Below are 8380 nucleotides of genomic sequence, written 5' to 3'. Positions count from 1 at the left end.
GACCTTTTACTGCATTGTGCTAACTCAGGGTCACACAGAGTGTTTCTTGGAAGACTTAAATAAATCTACTTTGAAACAAGTCTACACCGCAGACACATGGTTATGGGCTTAAAGAAATTAAGACAGCCGTACCATGTGAGGTATAGAGATGAAATGTATTCCATTTTGAGTTTGCATCCTAATATTACACTTTATATACATCACAGAAGACTGAAATATAAAACGTTTTTTCAGAATGTATAATGTTTGTTAAATTAAGAAAAAATATTAATAACATTCCACCCATGAGGCCACTAGGTAATTTGACTGTAGGAAAGGGCTACAAAATGAATGCCCCCCGGCCGGTACTTCGACCATGATAACAAGTTTAGATAAGTTAGCTGACTGCTAAACTAGTAATCTAAAAAATGTTAGCTGACATGGGCTAATTGCCTATCAGTGACTGACATAAGAGAAAAACTGATGAATCACAACCAAATTTTGAAATTGCACCTTGTGTATTCCATTATTCTAATTTGCAACAGTAAGTTGAGACCCCAACTGTTCCCAAAAAATACAAATAAAAGTTGCCCATCCCTGACCTAGCTAGTACACACATAGCTCTAAGAATAGCTTGTCACTTGTTATGGATCCTTAGATATGAGTGTCACCTTTTTTCAGATGGACCTATGGGATGTTTGAGGGGGGTGTTCCTGCAGGAGCTGGAACGCCCATATGCAGGAACGCCCCAAATTGCGGGCCGCAATCACACACTGTCGCTCTCATCTCTCAGGCGCATCAGTTACGAACCTCCCAAGGAAAACGAACCCCCTCTTTCAATTGGCTCCTGGAGGCTTCTCTTCCTATTGGCTCTTGACTCCTGTCTGACGTGTAGATAGTTCAGGGAGAGGGGCCTGAGAGATGAGCTCTCTAGTAGGTAGCAGTATAGCGAGGGGCCTGAGAGATGAGGTCTGCAGCTGAACTTCTCTCAATGAGTGTCCCAGACAATGTCCATTCAGACTATGGTGATCTGTCAAAAAACAGCGGCCACTAGTCGGTAAGCCTTTCCCGACTGTAAACAAAAAATGGAATAAAGTGTGTGGATGTATGGATTATGTGAGCAGCACTACACTACCTACACAGGTCTAATGTCATGATGTTTTTGAGATGGCTTAGCCCTGTGACATTGATGTAACCTAATTCAGTGTTTCCCAATGGAACCTGTAGCATACTGTATATTACACAGAGACCGGAGCTGTCTGGATTTCCTGATTCCCCCTTGTTTCCATCAGAGGTGCTGTAGATTTGAATACAACCCCCCAATCACTACTCTATTCATCAGGGCTCAGCTTAAGTGACCGCCTGCTGCTGTTGTGGGATCTCTCTGATCTGAATACGGCTCTTTATTAAGTTGAGGAAAGCATTCTCAGACTGACAATTTAAAACACTGTCTAGGGATTGGGAAGGTGAGGTGACTTTTGAGTCTATGTTGGGTCATAGAAGTAGAGTATTACTTTTGTTTCCTTGGGGATTGGAATCATAACCTTTCTTGATTAGAGGCTAAAGCTAATCTGTTTGGTTCTCCAGATGTGTTTGTTTACAGAGGGTTGATAGTGGCAGATGCTGGTCTAGTTGACCACTTAACACATCCACACTGAGTGTCCATCTGTTCACCTATCCTTGTATTGGATTTGGGCAGCATATTATCCCATCCCCCACCTCTGTGTGGCAAATTACCCTCCGGTTTCAAAGTAACCAAGTCAATTTGTGGTGTGGTGGACTATTAAGGTGCAAAATGGCTGCCATGCATCACCCAGGTGTGATTCCAGATGTTAGTTTGACATTCACTTTGCTCCTTTGGTCAAATTGAATCATTTGCAGAATTATCCATCGCTCATCTGCCATCCCCAGCTAACTACATTAGAGACTGGGATGGAAGCTCCCCTTGCAGGCCCAGAGATGTCGCTGTCAGCAGGGGTGTGCGTCTGTTTACCCTGTTTAATCCAATCCAGCGTCTAATGTTCAGGCGGGACAACAAAATGAATGATGAAACAGCCTGCAAATGGTGGTTTGATCCAATTGGGCGTTCTGGGGCCACAGTGTTTAATGACGTCCAAACTATGTTCAAATCAAATCTCATTTGTCACATACCGATACAGAGACAATATGCGGGGGCACCAGTATCGAGGTAATTGAGGTAATATGTACATATAGGTAGAGTTATTAAAGTGACTATGCATAGATAATAACAGAGTAGCAGCAGCGTTCCAGGGGGGGGGGGGGGCAATGCAAATAATCTGGGTAGCCATTTGATTAGATGTTCAGGAGTCTTATGGCTTGGGGGTAGAAGCTGTTTAGGAGCTTCTTGGACCTAAACTTGGCGCTCCGGTACCGCTTGCCATGCGGTGGCAGAGAAAACAGTCTATTCCTAGTGTGGCTAAAGTCTTCCTCTGACACTGCCTGGTATAGAGGAAATGGGTGGCAGGAAGCTTGGCCCCGGTGATGTACTGGGCTGTACGCACTATCCACTGTAGTGCCTTGCGGTCGGAGGCCGAGCTGCTGCCATACCAGGCAGTGATGCAACCCGTCAGGATAATCTCGATGGTGCAGCTGTAAAACCTTTTGAGGATCTGAGTCTCCTGAAAGGGAATAGGTTTTGTTGTTCCCTCTCCACAACTGTCTTGGTGTGCTTGGACCATGTCAGTTTGTTGGTGATGTGGACGCCAAGGAACTTGAAGTTCTCAACCAAGGGGAATATAGCTTATCATGAAATAATCTACCGCTGGCGAGCAAAACCTTGAGACTTCCTTAATATTACATTTCATGCACCAGATGTTATTCTCAAAATGATCAACTTGGATTAGCTAACACAACATGCCATTGGAACACAGGAGTTATGGTTGCTGATAATGGGTCTCTGTACGCCTATGTAGATATTCCATTAAAAACCCAGACGTTTCCAGCTACAATAGTCATTTCCAACATTAACAAAAATGTGCTTTTCTTTCAAAAACAAGGACATTTCTAAGTGACTCTGAACTTAACAGTAATGTACAGTGAGGCAAAAAAGTATTCAGTCAGCCACCAATTGTGCAAGTTCTCCCACTTATAAAGATGAGAGAGGCCTGTAATTGTCATCATAGGTACTTTACAACCTCTGCTAGATTGTGGATACATATTTACCTGTCTAACAAAACACAGAGGGTGTTCTTTAATGGCAGCCTCTCCAACATAATCCAGGTAGAATCAGGAATTCCCCAGGTCAGCTGAATAGGCCCCTTACTTTTTTCAATTTTTAATAATGACATGCCTCTGGCTTTTAGTAAAGTCATGTGTCTATGTATGGGGATGACTCAACACGTCTGCTACTACACCAACTGAAATGACTGCAACACTTAACAAAGAGGTGCAGTTAGTTTCAGAATGACTCCTCAGGAACCTCCCCTGCTCCTGGTTCATGCTCTCCACCTGCCTGTTTGACCTAGGCCTATACCTGGAAGTGAGGCTGATCATGACCCCGAGCGTCTCCATAAAGACTCTCCATACCTGTGATGTGAATTGGGGGCCACGGTTGGAGACGATGTCCTCCAGAAGGCCATAATGACGGGAGACCTGCTGGAATAGTGACTCAGTGATCTGGAGAGCAGTAGGGAGACCAGAGAGAGGGATAAAAACGACAGGATATGTAAACTCTATCCACAACCACCAAAATGGTGGTGAAACTGTCAGAGGGGGGATCAGTAACAAAGTCAATGGATAGATGAGACCAGGGACGCTGAGGCACGGGAAGGAGTTTCCTTGCTGGAGCATTATGGGAGGGATTTGGTTTGGGCACAGGAGTTGACATAGCGAGTGGCATCCTGCGCCAAGGTTGGCCACCAGTACTTCTCAGAGATGGATTGGGTAGTGTGAGAAATACCTGGATGTCCAGTGACGACAGCTGTGTGTGCCCAGGTCAGCAGCCAATCCCTTGTCCCTGTGGGAACGTAGATGCGCTCAGGAGGACAGTTAGTGGGTGCGGGCTCCCTCTCCAGAACCTGGCGGATGTCCACATCTACGTCCCAGACAACAGGGGTAATGACTCGAGAGTATGGGGTTATAGGTGCAGTCTGGACAGGACCATCTTCAGAATCGTAGAGACGGGACAGGGCAGCGGCCTTGGTGTTTTTTTAACCTGGGCGATAGGCCAGCTTGAAGTCAAATCTTGTGAAGAAAAGGGCCCACCTTGCTTGGCACAGATTCAGCCTCCTTGCTGTCCATATGTACCCCAGGTTCCGATGGTCAGTGAGGATGGCGAATGGGTCCTTGACGCCCTCCAGCCAGTGTCACAACTCCTCTAATGCCAACTTCACTGCCAGGAGCTCTCGATCACCAATGTCGTAATTCCTCTCTGCAGGTGACAGTTTCTTAGAGTAGCGGATACAATTTATGTGGATTACCTTGTTGTTGAGACAGAACTGTCCCCACGCTCACCTCTGAAGTATCCACCTCCACCACAAAGGATATCATGGGATCAGGGTGTTTGAGGAATAGGGTGGAGGTGAAACGTCCATTGAGTAGACGGAAGGCCTCCTACGGGGGCCAACCTTGAGGAGAGATAGGAGCGGAGACAGAGCTGAAGTTCCTAATGAAACGGCGGTAGAAGTTGGCTAACCCCAAAAACCAGTGTAACCCATTTATGGTGGTTGGGGCTGGCTATGACCAGACCGCATCTATCTTCTTGTCGTCCATCCTCACTCCCTGCAGGCTGATTTGGTAGCCTACGAAGGAGATCGACTTCTGATGAAACTGGTACCTCACAGCCTTGACGAACTGGTGGTTACCCAGGAGGTGTTCCAGGACTGCACGAACGTGAGCGATGTGATCTTCCAGGGTAGCCGAGTAGACCAGAATGTCATCGCTGTACATGATCACCTGGCGTCCGAGCATGTCCCTGAACACCTCGTTGACAAATGCCTGGAACACTGACCGAGAATTGGTTAAGCCAAAATGGCATCACAAAGTACTCGTAGTGACCAGACATCGTGCTAAAAGCCATCTTCCATACATCCCCCTCACAGATGCGGATGAGATTGTATGCACTCCGCAGGTCCAGTTTGGTAAAGAACCAGGCCCGCGGAGCTGTTCGATGGCTGCCGGCACCAACGGGAGAGGGTAACGGTGCTTAGTGGTGATTTCATTGAGTCCTCTGTAATCAATACATGGACGTAACCCTCCAATCTTCTTGGCCACAAAGAAGAAACCAGCCAACGCAGGAGAAGTGAATGTGCGAATGAAACCTTGTTGGAGTGCCTCTTGGATATACTCCTCCAATGGCTTGGGTTTCAGCCACCGACAGAGGGTAGATGTGTCTGCACGGGGGCACAGAACCTGCAAGCAGGTCGATGGCACAGTCCCAGGGGCGATGAGGAGGAAGAAGGATGGCATGGGTCTTGGAAAATACCTCCGGGATGTTGGGCTGAAGGGCAACCACAGGACTCTCAACCAACATGGAACCACAGGGGATGGGGAAGCAGGTCCTCCGGCATTTGGATGACCAGTCTGTAATTCTCATCCTCGACCATGAGATGGTGGGGTTATGGCCAAGGAAGGCCAGTTCCATCTTGACAACCTCGCTCAGACGTCTGCTGAATAGCGCAAGAAGCGCCGGCTCATTCCATCCGCTGGATGCTGCTACTGTCCGGAAGGTGAGCGTGTCCTCGGCAGCCGTCTGGTGGAGTAGGCTCTCACCCCCTCTCTGCCCTCCGGTGGATGATCAAAGATACATTTCAACAGAGCCATGAACCCCTCATATGAATCTAGCTCCTCCTCTCCCAGACGGCCGTGGCCCGTTCCAACGCCTGCCCAGTCAGCAGAGAAATAACCGTGGCAACCTTGGACCTCTCGGGTGGCGGGGTGCCCATCTGGTGTGCAAAGTAGAGGGAGCACCGAAGTAGGAAGCCATGGCATTTAGATGGGGTGCCATCATATTTATCCTGGAGAGACAAACGGGCATCGCTGGCCTGAGCGGGTTCCTAAATGGTCTGTAGTGCTGGCTCGCTGGGTCGACTGGTTGTAGAGTATCCTCCGCTAGTTGACGGAAACGCCTCCCGGGTATGTTCGAGATGTTGCACACTGTGAAGAACCTCTTCCATAGGAGTCTCCAGTTGTGCCAGCTGGTCGTGGTTTTGACAAAGAAGGTATCCCTGCTCGTCGACCATCTGGGAGATATTCTGTTTTCCTGCTGCGTCCATTGTTTGAGTCTGTATTCTGTAACGAAGACGCTGAGAGTTGAGAAGCAGGTGGTACCTTTAACAAACCAACAAACATAGACCGAGACAACATAGTAGTGACGTCTTCACATAGACACAGAAACAATAATGACTGTGACAATAATCACTGGGTGCGTAATGATGGATGCCAAGACCGGTGGTTAGTCCGCTGCAACGTCGAATGCCGGAGGGGAGGAGCGGGAGTAGACGTGACAGTACTACATAGAGCAATGACTACATGGAACTTTATTCCACATCAGATTTAAAAAACGGATGAAAATACACAGCGGGGACTCCTCCACCTGTGGGATACTACTCAGTATCAGGTGATGCTGCATCCCAACAACCCAGCGGAGAACAGGAAGCCTGATTTGCCCCTATTGAGCAGAATATACAGTCTTCGCATTATGCAACAGAAGACCAGATCCTCCTGTCAGGGGAGCCCTCTTCAACAGGTTGCAGTGGAGAACATGGGACAGTCATATGGAGGACAGCAGCAAGAAGTTGCCTCTCCAGCCCCGGCACCATTGTCGGGCACGGCTGCGACTGAGACATCATGTCCTCGTTCCTCAGGAGTTGCCTGCTATGGAGACTGAGCCCACACTAGATGTCCTTCCCCATCCTGCCTCTACTGCGGTGGAGTCTGAGGGAACCTTCTCCTCGGCTCGGGTGGCCTACAGGGTTCCAGCAGCATCGCCTCCAGATCATCACCAGCCAAAGCTACCTGGCGAGCCATTGACTATACAGGTCACACAATACTTGCAATCTCCTTCAAGCAGTGACAGAGAGCAACACAGCTCTGTCTGCCGATCTCTGGACTTGTGGGATGGTGTGTGTGCCCAAAGTGAGTTCTGTGACATTGATTTAATCTTTTCTTTACAGTACCAGACAAAAGCCACCATTTGCCTTGATGACAGCTTTGCACACTCTTGGCATTCTCTCAAAATCAAATGAATTTTTTTGGTTACATACACATTTAGCAGATGTTATTGAGGGTGTAGCGAAATCCTTCACGAGGTAGTCACCTGGAATGTATTTCAATTAACAGGTGTGACTTGTTAAAAGTTAATTTGGGGAATTTCTTTCCTTCTTATTGCGTTTGAGCCAATCAGTTGTGTAGTGACAAGGTAGCGGTTGTATACAGAAGATAAACCTATTCGGTAAGAGACCAAGTCCATATTGGGGCGGCAGGGTAGCCCAGTGGTTAGAGTGTTATACTAGTAACCGAAAGGTTGCAAGTTCAAATCCCCGAGCTGACAAGATACAAATCTGTCATTCTGCCCCTGAACAGGCAGTTAAACCCACTGTTCCTAGGCTATCATTGAAAATAAGTTTGTTCTTAACTGACATAAAAGGTAAAATATTATGGCAAGAACAGCTCAAATAAGCAAAGAGAAATGACAGTCCATCATCACTTTAAGACAAGACAGTGCAGTCGCAAAAACCATCAAGCTCTATGATAAAAACTGGCTCTCATGAAGACCGCCACAGGAGACCCAGAGTTACCTCTGCTGCAGAGGATAAATTCATTAGTTACCAGCCTCAGAAATTGCTGCCCAAATAAATGCTTCACGGAGTTCAAGTAACAGACACATCTCAACATCAACTGTTCAGAGGGGACTGCAGGAATCAGGCCTTCTTGGTCGAATTGCTGCAAAGAAAGGACACCAATAAGAAGAGACTTGCCAAGAAACATGAGCAATAGACATTAGACCGGTGGAAATCTGTCCTTGGTCTGATGAGTCAAAATTTGAGATTTTTTTGTCCCCACAGTGAAGCACGGCGGAGGAGGTGTGATGGTTTGAGGGTGCTTTGCCGGTGACACTATCTGTGATTTATTTAGAATTCAAGGAATTTAAGGCACCAGCATGGCTACCAAAGCATTCTGCAGGGATACGCCATCCCATCTGGTTTGCGCTTAGGACTATAATTTGTTTTTCAACAGGACAATGACCCATCACACCTCCAGGCTGTGTAAGGGCTATTTGTCCCAGAAGGAGAGTGATGGAGTACTGCATCAGTTGACCTGGCCTCCAATCACCCGACCTCAACCCAATTGAGATGGTTTGGGATAAGTTGTACCACAGAGTGAAGGAAAAGCAGCCAACAAGTGCTCAGCATATATGGGAACTCTTTCAATACTATTAGGA

The sequence above is a fragment of the Oncorhynchus nerka genome, linkage group LG14, assembly GCF_034236695.1.
Source record: "Oncorhynchus nerka isolate Pitt River linkage group LG14, Oner_Uvic_2.0, whole genome shotgun sequence".
In the NCBI taxonomy this organism is placed as follows: domain Eukaryota; kingdom Metazoa; phylum Chordata; class Actinopteri; order Salmoniformes; family Salmonidae; genus Oncorhynchus; species Oncorhynchus nerka.
The sequence above is the reverse complement of the archived record's forward strand: the minus strand, read 5'-3'. Positions refer to the sequence as shown.